We start from the raw sequence: 20,857 nt of genomic DNA on the forward strand, positions 1-20,857 counted from the left end.
GACATTTAATTAAACATGTGTTTGCGATTTAAATCAAAATGGGGGTAACGGGGACTCTCTCTCTCTTATTATCATCACCTAGTTCAATTGTGGTTCTTCTCAGATACTGTAGTTCAGCATTCAGGTAGATTGCCAGGCAAAATAAAAACAGGTTTCGATAGTTAATAACCACTTTTTATGCGCGAAACACAGGTGATTTTTCTTCCTCCTGATCAGCTTAGAAATCTGTGTACGCCGTAAGGTTTTTACTTCTTAATTAAACATTTAAAATACGCATTTCAAATAGAAAAAAAAACATCTTCTGTTGTCTTCCTGGTATGTAGAACAGATCAGCACGTCTTTTTTTCCCAGTCAGAGGGTGTCAGATGGTGTCGGCCAATCACCATCCTGAAGCCATACCATAATCTCTGGTATAGGGACACCCCAGAATTCTGTCGCATAGTTTAAATCATTTTCATTTTAGGAAATTATGAAACGCTTGGTTAAAAGCAAGGGAGATTTTCTGTTATAGTGGACATAAAAACAAGAGTTTGCTGCGGTGTTATTGGAAACCCAATTTTAACACAAATCGCCGGCATTATATCCTAGAAGACACAGACCGGCGCCAGTGGGAGCATGCCTGGAGCGTAAAAGAAAATGCAGATGAACTAAGGATTGGACAGTTTCCAAGTGCTTGTACAATCGATGGAAATGTTCAAATAAATGTGCAAAAGAAATAAAAAAATCATTTATTCCTTTAGCATATTGGCTAGCTAATGTCCTCTCTTTGCTAGTTACCTGTGGCTGTGTTTCTGCGTTGCGTATCAACGAGTGACTATATTCTCAGGCGGAGGAACGTAAACAGCTTAATTTTTGTGTTAAATAATTTTTTTTAATTAAAATTCATTCTATACAGCAATCGCATATTTGGGAACCTTTTCATAAAACTTTGATGCTTAAAATGTTTAGGGAGAAATGGAAGACCGGTGTGTATTTTTTCTTTAAACTACCAAGACCAGCCATATACAGTACAGTTTACATACAGTAATATGTTTACTGTATGTTCCTAAATTAATATTGTTTATGACCTTCAGATGTGTTATGCTCCTCTTCTTTTTATGCTCAGCTACTAAAATTTCCCTTTAGTGGTAAAATTTCATATAAATATTCAATACTAAGCGGATTAAAATGTGCACAGTAAAGAGATTAAATGATTAAATCTTTTCACTACCGACCAGTGCACCACGAGTGCCCCTGTCGGTCATTTTGGCCAGCCAATCACATACCGCGGTACGGTGCGGTGGCGCATGCGTAGTTGCCCGCAGTACGGGTTTGTACCGTGCATTTTGAATGGCTGCATCTGTAATAATAATAGTTGCTGACACTTATATAGCACTTTTCTGGACACTCCACTCAAAGCGCTTTTACAGGTAATGGGGACTCTCCTCCGCCACCACCAATGTGCAGCATTCACCTGGATAATGTGACGGCAGCCATAGTGCACCAGAACGCTCACCACACATCAGCTATTAGTGTGGAGGAGAACAGAGTAATGAAGCCAATTCATAGGTTGGGATTATTAGGAGGCCATGATTGGTAAGGGCCAATGGGAAGTTTAGCCAGGACACTTGCGTTACACCCTTAGTCGAGAAACTTTTCGAGAAACACCCTGGGATTTTTTACCCTATCGACTCCATTGTAGGCCTCTCTGACAATGAGTGTCAATTCACTTCTAAAACTACACTTTCCATCACTAAAAACCACATTTTTTTAATCATTTCTCAAAATATCACAAAAGCAAGTGATCTCCATTTTCCTCTTATCCAACTGATAAACTATTTTGTAATAAACAAAGCATAATGCTGACAACAATACCTCAGACAGAAACTACACGGGGGTATTATACATATTTGACCAGCAAAATCAAAACACAACACTATGAACCATACATCACAACAAACAGGACAACCTAATCTTTTCAGCAGTGTTTCATATCCAGATACAAAAGCATAAAGCAAATCATTTCTGAAGGTATATCTAGCATTTCAATTTAGAGAAGGTCCTAATTATAGATTTTCCAGCAAAATGTAGTCACAAAAGCACAAATTCACCAAAAGACATGAGAAAGTGACTTTTGTAGAGAAAACTTTCCCGTGTAAATCCATGTGGAACATATAGTAAACCAAAAAGAAATGGCTGCCAAAGGACCCTGTAAGTTTTCAAACCAACTGGGCTACCAAAAAAGCTGATGTAATAGGAAGAAACAGCTGTCATTCATCAAATTCTGACCATTTAGAGACGTTTTAGGGAGGGCTTTAGCAAAGTGAGAGTTCTTCACTGTCCTTGCATTGCCTGTCTTTTTTAGTTTTTATTCTATCAAGAAATTGAAGATAAATCACATACTGTAGCCTCTTGTCAAACTGTAATAAATAGACACCAGAAGTGTTACAAAATGTGCAAAAACATTTTTCTCCTCCAAAAACATTATATGTGAGCTCTCTAGCACAGCCAGAAGTCAATACAACAGGAAAGGAGGAAAAAATCATTCCAGGACCAGGCATCATAAAAATCCATGCCAATTTTTTATTGTTTGTTGAATCACTCTCACTCTTTATGTAAGTTAGAAGACACATTAGAGAAGACCTGGAAAGAGAAACTTTTATCCTAGGTGTTCCACAACTTGAGATATTGCCTTTTGAAGAAGGATGATAAAATGCGTTTGCTATTTTTTCCTGTTTTTGTTTTTGATATTTATTTCTAGTGTGTGTACTGAGTAAGACATACTCAAAAGTATGAAGGTTCAGAAGGGATCTCCAGGGTGTTCTCTTTAATTCAAGACCCTGACCAAGTCTGTGCTGTTTATGCTTTCCAAGATAATTCAAAATATTAAGAGTATATCCATTGTAGGAGGTCACCAACCTTGATCTCCATTTTCGGGGTGGGGGCGGAAAGGGAGAGTCCACAGACCACAGAGAGTCAGGACCTCGCTTTTATATCTCATTCAAAGGACGGCACCTTTTTACAGTATAGTGTCCACGTCACTATACTGGGGCATTATGACCCACATAGACTGCAGGGTGAGCGCCCCCTGCTGGCCCCACTAACACCTCTTTCAGCAGCAACCTTAGTTTTTCCCAGGAGGTCTCCCATCCAGATACTGACCAGGCTCACACCTGCTTAGCTTCAGTGGCTACCCAGTTGTGAGTTGCAGGGATATGGTTGCTGGCTGCATATACTGTACAATATACAATTAATATAAACATCAATATAGTACACATAATTAAATTTTATTATTAGACTGATTTTATTTAAGACTTTAATTCTAAAAATATATTTGACTAAGATATACTAATACTTCGTATTTAAAAGGCCAGATTAAAACAACTTTTGAGTAGTCATTTGAATTAATTTGTTGCATACTGTAACTTGTAACTTGTAAAAAGATGCATTAGTAACCAGGAGACATAGACGCTCCCAGTAAGTCGCCCTGTGGGGTTCATGTAAATTAGGGCTCCTAAGCCAAAGCAACATCATTAACTATTGGGAATGTGCAATGAAAAAGGAGGGTGAAAATTAAAGTGCACACCCAGTTTTCCTGCTCCCTGCTGCGAAGAGACAATGCACCACCAAGGCACAAAACACTCCTTCCAGTGCTATATCAGAAAACTTCAGCTGAAATAGGTGGTACGCCACACAACTGCAATTTTGTTGTACTCGAATATTTCTAACAACTTTTTCAAACACCTCAGATGAAGCCAAATAATCAAATAAAAAGACAGCAAAAAATATGAAAAGTAAACTTTTAATTTTAAATTTTATCATTTAGAAATATACATAATGGCATTAACATTTGTATTTAAAACTAAAAGCTGTATACACATGAAAATCTCAGTTGCTATTTATTTTATTTTTAGCTATCAAAATTTCCCTTATGAAGAAGGTGGAATACTGTTGTTTACATTCTTTTTTATTTTTAACTACCCCTACCAGCTATATACAGTATATGTATTTGTAAATTGATATCATTCATGATGTTTAGAGACATTATACTTCTGTTGTTTTTTTCAGGTGCCAAAATTTCCCTTTAGTTACGTAATTCCATATTAATATTCCATATTAAGTGGATTAAAAGATGGGAAAAATATGAGAGGGAAACAGATTAAATGAAGAAATCATTTTACTAACCATCTAACGTAGCACAAGTACCACCTATTGTCTTTGGCCAGTGAACCACATAGCAAAGCATGCCATGTTGTATTGTAATACATCTAAAACAGAATTAAATGTTAATGTGCATTCTGAGTGGGTGAATCTGGACTTTTAATCTTAGCTGTATTTATTTCTGCTGCTTTCTGTGCAAGCAGTTGCCAAGTTTAAAAAATACCACTTTATGACATGATATAACATTTTTTAATCACAAAATTTTCTCTCACCCCTTGTGAATGGGATTATCTACTTATCTCCATGGCTTCAAAATAAAGTGATAGTTCTTCACTTGTGATGGTGTGCCAGCAATAACCTAGCTGCTAGTCCCGTATATATATATATGAGCCATGTAATAATTTTAATGATTCTATGCATATGTGATGTTACTTGTTTCATCTAGTTTTGAAAAAATGCTTCATTGATGTAATTTTTGGTTGGCACAATGGTGTGACTGATATTGCTGATGCCTCACAGTTCTTGGATCCTATGTTTGATTCTAGACTTCTGTGTTAAGTTTGCATGCCCCGGTGTCTAACAATCTAAAGGTCATGCTTAATATTGATTGTCATCTCTAAAGTGTTCCTTATATGCTAGTGTGAGAGAATGTATGTCCCCTAATATGGAAAGGCATTCTATCCAGGGTACAGTCCTGGCTAGCACCTGTTGTCTGCAAACCAAAGTTCAATTTCAATACAGTGGACACTGACAACGGCGGGATAATATAATACTTTACTTCAGTATCCCTTCCCTTCATTCAGTGCAGGGGTGTTTTCTTGACTTTTCTAAGATGTGTTTAGGGCACGTACATAAACAAAATGTTTGTATTTTAAAAGTTACCAGTCTGTCTCAAGCTCAAGTTTTAAAAGAGCTTTCATCTATCCATTTATTTTGTATTTTTGGGGAGAAGTGGAAGGACCTTTGCATTTCAAAAGATGCAGATGATTAAAGAAACTCATAAGATACTTTTAAATTTTAAATCTAGATTTTATTACTTATTTTCATAGCATAGAATAGTCCAAAAATAGTTGTGTCAGGATTTTCTCAACAATTTTCAGCTTTTGCAGTAACGAGTGTACAGATGCAGCCATTCAAAGTGCGCGGCACAGACACGTACCGGAGGTAATTGGCTACGGCCTCGCGCATCGTGACGCACGATGACGCAAAATACCACGGTACGTGATTGGTTGACCGACAGGGGCACTCGTGGTCCGTTGGTCGGTCATAGAAAGATTTAAATGTCTTTACTGTGCCCATTTTAGTATTGAATATTTATATGGAATTTTACCACTGAAGGGAAATCTTAGTAGCTGAGCATAAAAAGAATAGGAGCATACTGTAACGCGTGTGAAGGCCATAAACGATATTAATTTTGGAACATAAACATACAGTATATGGCTGATCTCGGTACTTTAAAGAAAAAATACACACCAGTATTCCATTTCTCCCTAAACATTTTAAGCATCGAAGTCTTTAACTAACGTGATACCAGAGTCAACAAGCATACTTTTAGAATTTGATTAAAAGGGAATATAATATGGAATCACGTATCTAAAGAAATTAATAACGATATAATTATATTCATGTACCGCAACACAAGAATAGTACATGCTGTACATTGTCTGTTGATAATGTTTCTGTAGGGCTTTTTCAACACTCCTCATGTGACCTTGCCAGTGGCGCTGTGGGTTAGGTTCCCGACTCACACATCACACGTTGGGTGTTTGAATCCAGCTGGAGCCATGATTTTTTTTTTTAACAAACATTTCTTTGAAAAAATAAAACTTTTCCCTGGGTCAGAGATTAAATAAAACTTCACTCGCACCAAACAAATTTATATTTCTAAATATCACAACACGATCGAATTTAAGTCATTTTAATAACAATGAATAGTCACCTATGCGTTACAATATAAACATTTATATTGATTTAAATCGCAAATGCGTGTTTAAATATACAGATGCAGCCATTCAAAATGCACGGTACAAACCCGCGGTACGGTAAACTACCCACAAGCCATCGCAGGGCACCGCGGTAAGTGATTGGCTGGCCAAAATGGCCGACAGGGGCACTCATGGTGCATTGGTTGGTAGTGAAAAGATTTAATCATTTAATCTCTTTACTGTGCACATTTTAATCCGCTTAGTTTTGAATATCTATACGGAATTTTACCACTAAAGGGAAATTTTAGTAGCGCATAAAAGAAGAGGAGCATAACGCATCTGAAGGTCATAAACGATATTAATTTAGAAACATAAACATTACTGTATGTACGTAAACTGTACTGTGTATGGCTGGTCTTGGTAGTTTAAAGAAAAAATACACACCAGTCTTCCATTTCTCCCTAAACATTTTAAGCATGAAAGTTTTATGAAACGGTACCCAAATATGCGATTGCTGTATAGAATGAATTTTAATTTAAAAAAATTATTTAACACGAAAATAAAGCTGTTTACATCTTCCGCCTGAGAACAGTCACCCGTTGCTACCCAACGCAGAAACACAGCCACTAACTAGCAAAGAGAGGACATTAGCTAGCCAATATGATAAAGAAATAAATGATTATTTTGTTTATTTCTTTTGCACATTTATTTGAACATTTCCATCGATTGTACAAGCACTTGGAAACTGTCCCATCCCTAGTTCATCAGGCATTTTCTTTTACGCTGCGGGCTTTCTTCCGGTCTGGCGCCGGTTTGTGTCTTCTAGGATATAATGCCAGCGAACTCTTGTTTTTATGTCCACTATAACAGACAATCTCCTTTGCTTTTAACCGAGCGTTTAATAATTTCCTAAAATGAAAATGATTTACTTTATTTCCCTCACGGGATCAATAAAAGTATCTATCATCTATCTACATAAACTATCGGACAGAATTCTGGGGTCTCCCTATACCAGAGATTATGGTAGGGCTTCAGAATGGTGATTGGCTGACACCATCTGACACCCCTCTGATTGGAGAAAAAAGACGTGCTGGTTTGCTATACATACTGTACCAGGAAGAGGATTTCTTTCTATTCGAAACGTGTATTTTAAAAGTTTAAGTAAGAAGTAAAAACCTTACAGCGTACACAGATTTCTAAACTGATCAGCAGGAAGAAAAATCACCCATGTTTCATGCATAAAAAGTGGTTATTAACTATCGAAACCTGTTTTATTTATTTTATTTTTATTTAGATTAAGAGTTCCCGTCACCCCCATTCCCATTTAAATCACAAACCCGTGTTTAATTAAATGTCTTTTAACGTAAATCGTTATCTTTGTCTTATGCATAATAATGTTCACCACTCTGTCCAGCAAATTAATAATAAACTTTATTTTATATAGCGTTTTAAACAAATAAGTAATTAGATTGCTCATAAACCTAATCACTTATTCTACATAAACACAGCGTAATTGCTCTCTGAAAATGCTTTTTCTTTTTATTTAGGCTCAGATTTCAGCTATAAATCGTATTATTAATAACCATAATAACAACCAACCAACAAAAACAACCATATAAACATAATATCAACCAAAAACATAGATAACAACCACAATACAAAATCAAATATATCAAACCATTAAACTCTCTCAAAGTCCTCCAATTATCATAATCCCGCCCCTTATGCAAAACCAAACCCTCCTCCCATCCCAGTTTATCCTCTTTATTATAAACAAAATCCACCTCAATTTTCAACATAAAGCATTACACAAAATCAATACCTTAACACTCCATACTCAACAACGATAATTCACAAACAGCCAGAACATGTAACTCCACATTTCCTAATAGACCTCATTTCCATAGCCCTGCCCCTTATCCTTATGCAAAACCAACATCCCTCCCCTGTTCTCTCTCTCCGCTGGCGTTTGTAATCGTTTTTATTTTTAAATACATTTTAGCAAAGTCATGTATTTTAAAAATCTTAAGATTTCTATATTTATGTCTTTATTTAGTGGTTTCATTAGTGACAAAGGCTAAACTTTCTTGGAAAACTGTCTTTTATGTAAACCATGTTTGCTATTAATTCATTTAGGGCTAGAATATGTTCATTGTCTTCCAATGAAAGAAGGGTTCCTTTCGCCGTAGTCGGGTTGACATTAGAAGCTTGCCACGCCCGGACTGTTACACCAACGCATTAGCATGTTAAAGCGATTTCATTGAGGAGCCTAGCTTTCTTAACTAGTAAGTACTGTACTTACTGGGTTTTTGAGGGGGGGGGGGGGGTGTCTTTCGCTGGAAATCTCGCCCCCTTCTACTTTGAAAATACCTGTGAAACCGGTTTAATTCGTCACAGCCAGCACTCCCGCAGAGAGGGGGTTTGTATTTGCAGTGTATCGGTATACAGTAGATGGGAAAGCCAGAGCCGACCGCTACGCCGCCCACGTGTTATGCTCTTCGTTAATGTCTGAGCCGGAACACATCATTATATCTTATTTTGTTTTTCTTTAAAAAAAAAATCGTTTGCCCAGCCTAACAGTATTGTTGTTATTGTTTTTAACCTGTAAAGCGCTTTGAGGAGCCACCTTTAAAGGCACCATATACAATAAAGTTCATTATTATTACTATTGTTAATTTGCTGGACAGAGAGGTGAACATTATTACACAGAAGACAAAGATAGCGATTTCCGTTGCATTGTGCATTGTGCTGCTGTAATACAGTTTTAAATAATTAAAAGTCTAATCAGGTTTATTTATGGGTTTTAAACAAAGGCGATTTAAACGCGATTTAAATCAATATAAATGTTTATATTGTAACGCATAGGTGACTATTGTTGTTATTAATTATTAATTATTAGTATTGTTATTAATAGTTTAATTACTATTATAATTAATAGTATTGTTATTAAAATGACTTAAATTCGACCATGTTGTGATATTTAGAAATATACATTTGTTTGGTGCGAGTGAAGTTTTATTTAATCTCTGAGCCATACTGATTCTTATAGAAGCCAGTTTCCGCCAGGGAGTAAGAAAAAACACACTATGGTATTCTCTCCGATGCAGTGCAGTTAAAAACATATCTCTGATGCTGTTCCTAAATGAATATCGTTTATGACCATCAGACGCTTTATGCTCCTTTTCTTTTTTCCAGTGGATTGAACAGGGAGAGGCATTTCATGATGTACTTTTCACTGATGAAACAACAGTGGCTCTGAAACAGTTTTCAACCATGTCGTTTTATAAAAAGGGGAGATATGTGAACAAGCAAAACCCAAAACAAACATGTATGCCATACGGTGTACGCGTTACTGAAGCTAAAAGTTTAGCCTTTGTCACTAATGTAACCACTAAATAAAGACATATAGAAATCTCTACGTTACAGACTGTATATGGCTGGTATTGGTAGTTTAAAGAAAAAATACACACCAGTATTCCACTTTCTCCCTAAACATTTTAAGCATCAGAGTCTTACATGTGGTTATTTCGGAAACGTTTGTACGTGCTCCTTCTGACCATGTTACTGTTTACTGTTACTGACCATATTAAGTTTAAGTGCCTGTGGGCACTTTACCTTTCCGTGGGGGGGGGGGGGGTGGACCGTCTTTCATTAGAAGGTTAGTCTGTTCTACTCTGAGAATGTAGAGGGGGTGGAAAGTGCCCGCGGTCATTTAATTAGTATTAAAATTCGCACTGATTCCCTTGCGAAGATACGGACATAGGAATATTCGTGTGTGGTCAAAAAAATGGCATAAAAACAACAAAGTGAAGGCTGTGAAAACATTCACAATGTACTTTATACACAAAGCAAGTGTTCTCACAACTCTAGAAGGTTTCGTGAAAATGCTACAGGCGTGCCAAAATCGTTTTTTTAAATTCAAGGTGACTTTACAGCGGTTTTCATTTTCAGATTGTGAATCAAAAAAGGCATTTAATTAAACACGCGATTGCGATTTTAATCAATTGCTGTATTGATTGAAACACACATTCTGTACAGATACAGTACAGTCACATTCTCCTGTTGTCCAGTGGTGTAAAAGGAATTAGCAGGTGATTGAGATAACAATGCACCGCCCACTGAGTGGAATGTTCTCATTTGTTCTCAAGTGTAAAAAGAGGTGATAATTCTTAATAATTCCGTGTCGCATTAACTAACCTCTTCAGTTTATTCTGCCAGACAGTACATGAATATACTTATATCATTATTAATTTGTTTAGATACGCAATTCCATATTATATTCCCTGTTAATCAAATTCTAAAAGTATGCATTTGTTAGATAACAAGCGAATTCACAGAAAAGGTTAAAAGACTATCACTTTTCACAAAATATATAATCCTAATATGGTCAGAAGGAGCACGTAAAAACGTTTCCCAAATAACAACATGTAAGACTTTGATGCTTAAAATGTTTAGGGAGAAATGGAATACTGGTGTGTATTTTTTCTTTAAACTACCAAGACCAGCAATATACAGTACAGTGTACATATAGTAATATGTTTATGTTCCTAAATTAATATCGTTTATGAGCATGTGAAAGGCATGGTGAATCGGATATTCTCAAGAATTACTTTGTATGATTGGAAACGAATGCGTGATCGGATCAACTAAATGCTGTGGTGTTACTTTTTGTCAATGAAAAAATAAACTCTTTTAGTTTACAAAGACGGTTACAAAGAATGTGGACCAGGGTAATACTTTGAGCTTACAGCTTGACCAAGGTCATTCATTATTAATACTATTAATAATATCTTCGGTAAAGACTTTGATGCATAAAATATTCCTGCATAATTAAAATATTTATGATAAAGGTGGTAGGTTGTGTACTTTTGTCCAACAGAACAATCTTGCTTTTATAAAATATACAGCCTTTTTAATGTTTAATGATTAACATGCTGTAATACACTGTTTAAATTTAAAAGTCTAAAGAGTATACAACATAAATTCTTAATTGAATAAAGATTGTCCCTCAGCAGTGATCGGGATTTGAAACCAACGTTTTCTGGTGACAGCTCAAATGCTATACAGGAGAGGTTAACCTTTATTAGCTCCACCTGGCGGTTTTACAAGGTGATTCCGGATACTATTAACATAATCTAATTTGCATACGGTATGATGCGGTATACCGCGACACGCCCACCGTGTTATACCGCAGCATACCCCGCTTGTTTTGAATGGCTGCATCTGTATGTGTTTTTTGATTCACAATCAGACAAATGCAACATAAATTGATATCTTTGTCTTCTAAGTATCTTAATAAACTTTCAGCATAGCTTTCTTCCCGTTTAGATTTATTTTTCTTGGGATCTTGGGATCAAACGTGGAAAGATTAGATTGTAATCGTTTTTATTTTTTAAATACATTTTAGAAAAGTGTAATCTATACTAATAAGCTGTACACCACCTGCTATAAAGATACATATTGTAATACTTTCGGGTTCGGATAGGACGGACACAAGAACTCAGACTTGCGGAGTTAAAGCAAGTTAAAGTCTTGATTTTATATATCACCTTTAAATATATGTGTTTTTTGATTCACAGTCAGACAAATGCAACATAAATTGATATCTTTGTCTTCTAAGTATCTTAATAAACTTTCAGCATAGCTTTCTCCCCGTTTAGATTTTATTTTTCTTGGGATCTTGGGATCAAATGTGGAAAGATTAGATTGTAATCATTTTTATTTTTTAAATACATTTTAGAAAAGTGTAATCTATACTAAAAAGCTGTACACCACCTGCAATAAAGATACTTTCAGGTTCGGATAGGACGGACACAAGAACTCAGACTTGCGGAGTTAAAGCAAGTTAAAGCCTTGATTTTATATATCACCTTTAAAAGTGGCATCTCAAAGCAATACAGTAAATGTAAAAACAGTTAAAAGGACCACAGATTACAAAGTAAATACCCAACACTGATTGTACCCATCTGTCATGCTAATAAAGCACCTTGAATTGAATTGAATTGAATTGAATTGAATTGAGGTGGGGGGGGGGGAGGGCGAGCGAGAGAGCACAGCCAGGACAGGCAAATAAGATACACTCCACAGACATTCACAACAGCGACATATCATAAAACTTTTGCACATATTGTTAAATTATTACTTGTTTTTCAGGAAGTTAAAAAAACACTTGAATTACTTATCCAGTCTCTCGAAATAAAATTATTTTTCAAGCAATGCAACTAACGTCGGGCAACGTGTTTTTTTTAATCCAACATTGACAGCCACACCTTAAATCTTGTCAGTCAGCTCTTTTTTCTCTATTTGAATTGTGGCGATTCAAACAACTTGGGATAACAAGTGGTCTCAAAGTCACCGAGCTCACAGAGCTTCAACAACAGATGACAATTTCCTTAGTCCTTCCTTAGTCTTCCTGAAATTGTCAGATTATGAGTGAATAAAAGCATTTTATTAAAAACACATTTGCGTTTGTTTGGGAGCTATATTATGTATTTTTCATATGTAAGATATAATGATGTGTTCCTGCTTACACATCGCACGACTTTAAAAGCTAGAAAAACAGGTTTCGATTCACATTATCTGGCGAGCCTTGTTTTGTCAAGGGACAGCACATACTTTGAAAAGACCGCAAATGTATTAGCAAGGTGTGATTTAGGGTTTTTTGACAGAGGGCAAAAAACTCTCTCTCTCGCTCGCCCACCCCCCCTCTCTCTCTCTCTTGCCCTAAACAGACAATACACAGGGGGGAGGGCAAGCGAGAGAGAAAGAGAGAGAGAGAGAGAGAGGGAGAGAGGGAGAGAGGGAGGGGCCGGGCCGGGCCGGGCCGGGCCGGGCCGGTTGGGCGAGTGAGAGAGAGAGTTTTTTGCCCTCTGTCAAAAAACCCCAAATCACTCGGGGCAGAGACTCTGGGGGGATCATTGTGTGGTACAGAGCGGAGCTCAGTCACTCCATACAAGTAGTAAAGAGAGAAGAGTCAACAATTGATTTAAGGACAATCTGTCAAAGTTCAATGAAATACAATATTGTTGTTGTTGTTATTGTTGTTTTTATCCTGTAAAACGTTTTGAGAAGCCACCTTTAAAGGCGCTATATAAAAGCGCTGATTCTTATGGAATATGTTTTCTTTCTTCTTTTTTTCAGCATGGAATAAACCTATTACTTGATTCTTATGGATGCCCGGTTCCGCCGGGGATTCAAAAAAAAAATTTTTTTTTGAATCGCGTATCCAAGGAAATAGCAGTATAACCTTATTCATGCACAAACAGTGGCATGTTACATTATTAATTTGGGTGTCTCCTCTTGCCAGAAAGCTCTAAATTGCATGTTAAGTGTGGTTTTTTACTTTTTTTTAAATTGCAACCCATAAATAAAGCTGATACTGTTAAGACTTTTAATTATTTTAAACTGTATTACAGCAGCACAATGCACAATGCAATGTAAATTGCAAAAATGCACTTGGAATCTGTCCAAGCCCTACTTTGTCAGGCATTTTCTTTTACTGTAACGGACATAAAAACTCCCTTGCTTTTAACAGAGCATTTCATAATTTCTAACTACGAAAATTATTTAAACTGCGACACTTATCATTCAACCAGAGCTCAAAATATCACAAGGATCCTCAAGAGCACAGCAAAGACTGTATTAAAAGAATCGCGTATCTAAAGAAATTAATAAGATATTATTAGATTCGTGTACTGCAACAGGGCTGTGTAGGGCTGTTTCACCTCTCTCTTCGAAGTCTGGAGACATTAGAGGCTTGCCACACCCGGACTGTGTGCATTAGCACGTCAAAGCCCATTGAGGAGCCGGGCACAATAATTGTTTTGTTCCTTGATTTACTGATCTGCATTAATTACAGAAATCGAGTTCCTGCTCTTTGCAGACGACCTGGTCCTGCTGTCGCCCACAGAACAGAGGCTGCGGCAGAACCTGGCACTGCTGGAGCAGCACTGTCAGACCTGGGCGCTGACAGTCAATCTGGACAAGACCAGAGTTATGGTTTTCCAGAAAAAAAGCCAGACCTCAGGGAAACAGGTACAAATTCACACTTAACAACAACACATTAACACCTAACAACGGGTGCAGGGCCAAATTAGGCCAGTACCCACTATTGTTAAACATACAGAAAAGAATATTTAAGTATTGGCTTTAATATTAGCCGTACAGAACATTAAAGTGCCCCTTTCCATTCATCTAAATATCAAAATATACATTCGCCCCGGGCAGAGGCCGAAGAGCGTCCGGCTGGGGTGCGCGGGGAAGAGCAGGACAGGAGTGAAAGTGGTCAGGGTGGGATTTAGGAAGGCCGCTGACCAGTGCGGCTGTCCCACAGTGAAGCGGGCGTACAGTCTGGGGAGGTATCCGTTTTCCTTGTAAATAGTTCCCTGCTTCTGCACCCCTGGATCTTACTCTCTCTCTCTTTTCTCTCTCACTCTCTCGGGCGCACGGGCGGTGTGTTGGCTCGCGCTGTTGGCGGGCGGGGGCGCGGGAGAGCCGGGCTAGCAGGTGGTGACGGAGAAGAAAAATAAAGGCTTTCACTTCCTTTAACTCCGCAAGTCTGAGTTCTTGTGTCCGTCCTATCCAAACCCGAAAGTATTACAATATGTATCTATATAGCAGGTGGTGTACAGCTTTTTAGTATAGATTACACTTTTCTAAAACGTATTTAAAAAATAAAAACGATTACAATCTAATCTTTCCACGTTTGATCCTAAAATCCCAAGAAAAATAAATCTAAACGGGGAGAAAGCTATGCTGAAAGTTTATTAAGATACTTAGAAGACAAAGATACTGTATCAATTTATGTTGCATTTGTCTGATTATGATTCAAAAAACACATATAATTAAACACGCATTTGTGATTTTAATCAAAACGCAATTTAAATCAATATAAATGTTTATATTGTAACGCATACTGTACAGCCTCCATTTCTCTATAAAAATTTAAAAGATTGTGTGCGCAGCCTAAGAGGGGGGGTCTACTGTCAAGTGACAGCTGACAATCCTCCATACACCCATGTGAAAAATTAATAATGCCAATGTAAACGTTGTATTTACAGTTTGTTGATAATAGAAATGTTAAGTTCTCTAAAGCTTTGTGATAGTTGACCCAGGCAGAAAAAGATCAGCTGCACTGGTAAGATGCGACACCAAAGATATGATTAATAACCTTTTAAATCTGAAGGGAGATCTAAAGGGATCCCCCCCACACACACACAATAGAAGCAGGAAGCAGAAGCAGGGACCGTTGTCAGAAGGGAAGAAGGTGACTATTCATTGTTATCAAAAATGACTTAAATTCGATCATGTTGGTATATTTAGAAATATAAAAGTCAATTAATTGTCCATAATATTGCTATTCTATTTTTTCAAAGAAATGTTTGTTAAAAGAAAAGTCACGGCACCGGCTGGATTTGAACACACAACCTGTAGGTAAGTAATCAGGCACATAGACCAGTGGGCTACTGGGGAAGTCACATGAAGAGAGATGCAAAACAGCCGTACACAGCCCTGTTGCAGTACACGAATATAATCATATCGTTATTAATTTCTTTAGATACGCGATTCCATATTATATTAGCAGAAAAGCTTAAAACTACCACTTTTTTACACGCTATTTCACATGTTAGTTAAAGACTTCGATGTTAAAGTGTTTAGGGAGAAATGGAATACTGGTGTGTATTTTTTCTTTAAAGTACCGAATCCTGGAATCTGACTGGCTGACACCCTTCTGGAGTGGTTCCATAATATCTGGTATACGGAAAAGAAAGCGTTGATAAAAAAGCCTGGATTCTCATATATCTGATACAAGTATCTTTTAATACAGTCTTTGCTGTGCTCTTGAGGATCCTTGTGATATTTTGAGCTCTGGTTGAATGATAAGTGTTGCAGTTTAAATAATTTTCATAGTTAGAAATTATGAAACGCTCTGTTAAAAGCAAGGGAGTTTTTATGTCCGTTGCAGTAAAAGAAAATGCCTGACAAAGTAGGGCTTGGACAGATTCCAAGTGCTTGTACAAATGTGCTAAAGAAATGAGCAAAAAAAAGTCATTCCTTTATCGTATTGGCTAGCTAATGTCCTGTCCTCGTTAGTTAGATCAATGAAATGCTGTGGTGTTTGTCAAAGAAAAAACTAAAAGTGTTTTTGTTTAAAATGACGGTTAGAAAGAATGTGGACCAGCGTAATACTTTGAGTTTACAGCTTGTCCAAAGTCATTCATTATTAATACTATTAGTAATATCTTCGTTAAAGGCTTTGATGCATAAATATTTCTGATAAAGGTAGGTTGTGTACTTTTGTCCAACTGAGCAATCTTGCTTTCATAAAATATACCAACTTTTTAATGACTGATGATTAACATGCTGTAATACACAGTTTAAATTTAAAAGCTCAAATGCTGTACATGAGAAGTTAATTTTTTATGGCTCCTCCTGGCGGTTTTACAAGGTGATTCCGGATACTTTCCGGCATGACGTCAAATGACGCGATATACTGCGTGATACTGCGTTTTGATGCGACACGCCCACCGGGGTATACCGCGAAATACCCCACCCATTTTGAATGGCTGCATCTGTATGCCATCATATTTACGCAATAGCTGAAAATATGACTTTTTTCATGGTATTAATGACATATCAAATGCAAAAGGCAACACACAACATTAAATTCTTATCAAGATAACATTTTACTCCTCTCTAACTGCTTTATCCAAGACAGTTTCACCCCTCCCCCTTCCCTCTGCCTGCCTGACCTGTTCCCATTTTTATCCATTCTGTGTCCGAATCGCAGTGGGTGAGAGAGAGTAGGGAGAGACAGAAAAAAAGTGAACCCTGGTTTTTTGATAGTCAGAAGGCTTCAACTGATGCATAAAAATATTGCATAATGCCTTCTCGCGTTATGAAGTCACTTGCACCTGGGATCTGCTTTATTCAAACTAAGGTTTCTAAAAATGCAACCAGGTACTAGATATTGTTTAAATAAAAGTTGTGAAATGTTCCACAAATCGTGATCTTTAAATCTGTAAGTTGCAGGCTCTGTGTCATTCATGTTTTTATTTCACTATTAATATCACTTAAATACAAAAAAATGTTAATATAGTGTACATAATGTTTACTATTTTATTTTTAAAAAGTCTTTGTTAAAAGAAAAACTTGCGTCTGAAGCAGTTATTGAACTCGGATCGCCTAGACCCGCTTTTGGCAAACCGTTGTACCAACAGGCTGCTCGGAAACACAGCTGAGATGAACAGCTTAAAAATGTTTATAAAGTAATCATGTGTGAAAGAGTCAAATTAAAAATAAAACATGTTTATAAAGAAAGTAGATTACAGTAATACTACCAGCTATATAACAACATATATTTAGATCCTTAAATTAATATCGTTATTAATTTCTTTAGATAAGCGATTCCATATTATATTCCCTATTTCACGGATTCTAAAAAGTATGAGTTCTTTTACTGCGATAATGAGCAGAAGAATTCATAGAAAAAGTTAAAACATGGAATACAGAGGGAGTTTCAGAAATTAAATAGAGGTCTGGAACACCCTCTCTCTAAAATAGACATTTAATAAATTGAAGTTTGTGAAAACAGTGACAAATCACCCCGAACAAAATACAATTTTAAAATACAAGCAGTTTTAAATTATTAGTTGTTATTAATATATCACATGTTGTGATATTTAGAAATACCAACAAATTCAATATAGTGTTGATAGTATTTAGTATTTTACTTTTTCAAAGAAATGTTTATTTGTTAAAGAAAACTCATGGCAAGAGCTGGGTTCAAATCCCTGACCTCCAGCATGCAAGTTAAATGCCTAAGCCAGTGGTTCTCAAACTGTGGTACGCGTACCTGCAGTGGTACGCGGAGTGCCGCCAGGAGGTACGCCAAATTACCCTGGAACTGTGTTGTGTGCGCTGAAAAATCTGGACGGGTTTTCATATTTTGTATTTTAATACGTGTCGAATACGCAGCCTACGTACTACGATACAGTGCGCGCTAATACTTCAGTGGACACAAGAGATACTCTGTAATTCTATACTACTCTATAGGAATGCGTGCTATGGACGCAAGTGACCAATTGTATTTAAAAAAAAGCTACTGTATCTCCAGCAAATAGGGAGGTAGAAGAATGTGTGTGATTTTGGAACAATGCCACTGTTGTAAGCACAGGAATGCATAGAAATACGTGCTACGAATGCTGGTAATCTTGTGAGCACAGGAAAGCGTGATAGACAACAGAAAAATATTTAAGAACTGTTTTAAGTTAATTTGAGAAAAATACACCAAGCATCTCTGTTTTTCGCTCCCATGCGCATGAAATAAAAATTTGAAATAAATACGGAAATAAAAACGGAAACGCAGAAAAATGCAAGCTTGCGGATTGCTAAAGCAGGCTTGCGGATTGCTAAAGCAGGTAAGCCACACTATTTTTGAAGTGTGTGAACTTATTTACCATTGGCAAAAGAGCTGACACGTATTATGTGTGGAGAAAAAGCTGCTAAACAGCTCAACCTGCTGCCCCCCCGAAAGTCACAGTCACTCATAGAATTATTGAAATGAAGGATTATATCAAAAGTACGCTAATAGAGTTAAGATGAGCAGATGTTTTTCACTGCAATTAGATGAGTCTGTAGTCGATTTGGCCAATTTGCTCGTTTTACTTTAGATATGAGTTTGAGGGCATCTCCCATGAGGACTTTCTGTTCTGTAAGCCGCTACCAACAGGAACTACAGGAGAGCACATATTTCAGCTTCTGAATGAATTTATCGAAGAGAATGGCATCGACTGGATAAAATGTGTCGGAGTTTGTACAGACGGTGCTAGAGCGATGACAAGCCGACACAGCGGTGTAGTTGCACGATATAGAGAGGTTGCTGCAGAAATGAATGGACGCATTGCAACATCCACCGCGAGACTTTTGCAGTCAAGAAAATGCCTGACGATTTAAAATCTGTTAGACTCTGTTGTGAATTGTATCAAGGCTCGAAAAATTAATTCACATCTGCTTTGCTCAACTAAACAGGCTCACCCCTCTCACTGAAATGGTGCTTTTTTATTATTTTTATTTGTTGTTGTTACTGTTTTTTTCTGTAAAACACTTTGAGAAGCCACCTTTAAAGGCGTTATATCAAATAAAGTTTATTATTATAATATTTATTATATGTATGCGCGCTCATATTGGTCATTGAGAATTTCTGGGGTTCCTATGAGATGATGGCTTGTAGGTGGTACTTGGATGCTTTGGTTGGATTAGGGGTGGTACTTGGTCCAAAAAGTTTGAGAACCACTGGCCTAAGCCATTACACCAACGCGCCGCTTAACAACTAAAGCTGTAGCTGAAAAGGGCAGGCAAAAAGATTTCAAGTAATCGCAGGTGAATGAGTAAAATTGATGCAAATGTTTTCAAAGAAAGTGTACTACTGTGATAATTTGAGCTATATGCATGTAATTATATCGTTATTAATTTATTTAGATACATGCATATTATATTCCCTATTAATCAAGTTCTAAAAAGTATGATTTTGTTTACTGCGATAACGAGCGCAAGTATTCATAGAAAAGGTTAAAACATTATAACTTTTTATGAAGTATATAAACTTAATATAGTCAGAAGGAGCACGTAAAAACTTTTCCAAAATAACCACAGTATGCAACTGAATGAAAGACTTTGATGCGTAAAATGTTTATGAATAAAGTGGAATACTGGTGTGTATTTTTTATTTAAACTACCAATACCAGCCATATACAGTTTACATAATATGTTTAGTTCAGGTGGCTAGCTGCGTCAGCATGCGTAGGCTGCAAAGGAACAAGTAAAACCTAGCTTTTTTTCACCATGGAATAAACCTATTACTTGTTCCATAATATGTTTATGTTTCTTAATTAATTTTGCACGGTACAGGGTTTTATTGTGCATCTTGAGTGGCTGCATCTGTATGGTTGCACAGTTTCTTGAAACTGAGGCTTAACAAAAGTCCTTCCTTGCATTCCTTGCTAAGTAGTGGCCCCAAATTTATGGCCTTGTCTCTGGTGTTGGTGAGTGTCTTCTCTTGACTTGAGAATCACCAGGCTTACTTTGTTCATGACCAAATGGTTTTATGGCCATGTCAGTGCAACTCTTATCTCTCCTTGAGAGAGAGGTTCACAGTTCTCTTAGCCTTTGGGTGCCACAAGGAATACAGATGTCCCATTAGTCAGGCATGTTCCAAGGGGGGTATGCATGCAGACTTACTTGTTAGCAAGAAATGAGTGGGCCACACACAGCGTAATATCAAATAGTATGATCATTTATCAATAGTGTGTATATTCAGATTTGTATAGTCAGTCCTGCTGAAATACAAAAGCTTTATGACATTGTAATATGCTTTTAAAATAATGTCTGTTTCCATACAAATTAGTTTAAAATAAGCTTGAAATGTCTAACTTCTTTTGTTGCCCAGTAAAAAAGCTGGGACATTAAATAAATTAAATTAATCATGCTGCTATGCAATGGGGAGATTTTGTTTTGTTTTTCTGTCTAAAAGCAAGCGGCCAGATGCTGTGAGGTCACTGTAAGCATTTTCCAAACTCATTTTTCCCATCATACATCACATCTAGATCTGTTCCTGTTCCTCATTATGTGTTCATATTTACCATTAGAAGGCTGAATTGTTAAAACTGCTTCTTTTTTGGTGACGTTTATAAATGCATGTGCAGTCAGTTCGCTTGGTGAGTTATACCACTGGTGCTTAGAGAGTCACAGATCACAAATCATCCAATTTCATAACACAAAGTAATTTTTCTTCT

The 20,857-nt window shown here is 36.8% G+C and overlaps 1 protein-coding gene across 11 annotated transcripts in view; it reads left to right on the top strand.

Annotated features, from left to right (window-relative positions):
* The window catches only part of gphna (gephyrin a), a 475,089-nt gene that overhangs the window by 212,553 nt on the left and 241,679 nt on the right, over positions 1–20,857 (top strand). The window lies entirely within an intron of this gene.

This window comes from Atractosteus spatula, chromosome 9 (assembly GCF_055471065.1).
Source record: "Atractosteus spatula isolate fAtrSpa1 chromosome 9, fAtrSpa1.hap1, whole genome shotgun sequence".
Taxonomy (NCBI): domain Eukaryota; kingdom Metazoa; phylum Chordata; class Actinopteri; order Semionotiformes; family Lepisosteidae; genus Atractosteus; species Atractosteus spatula.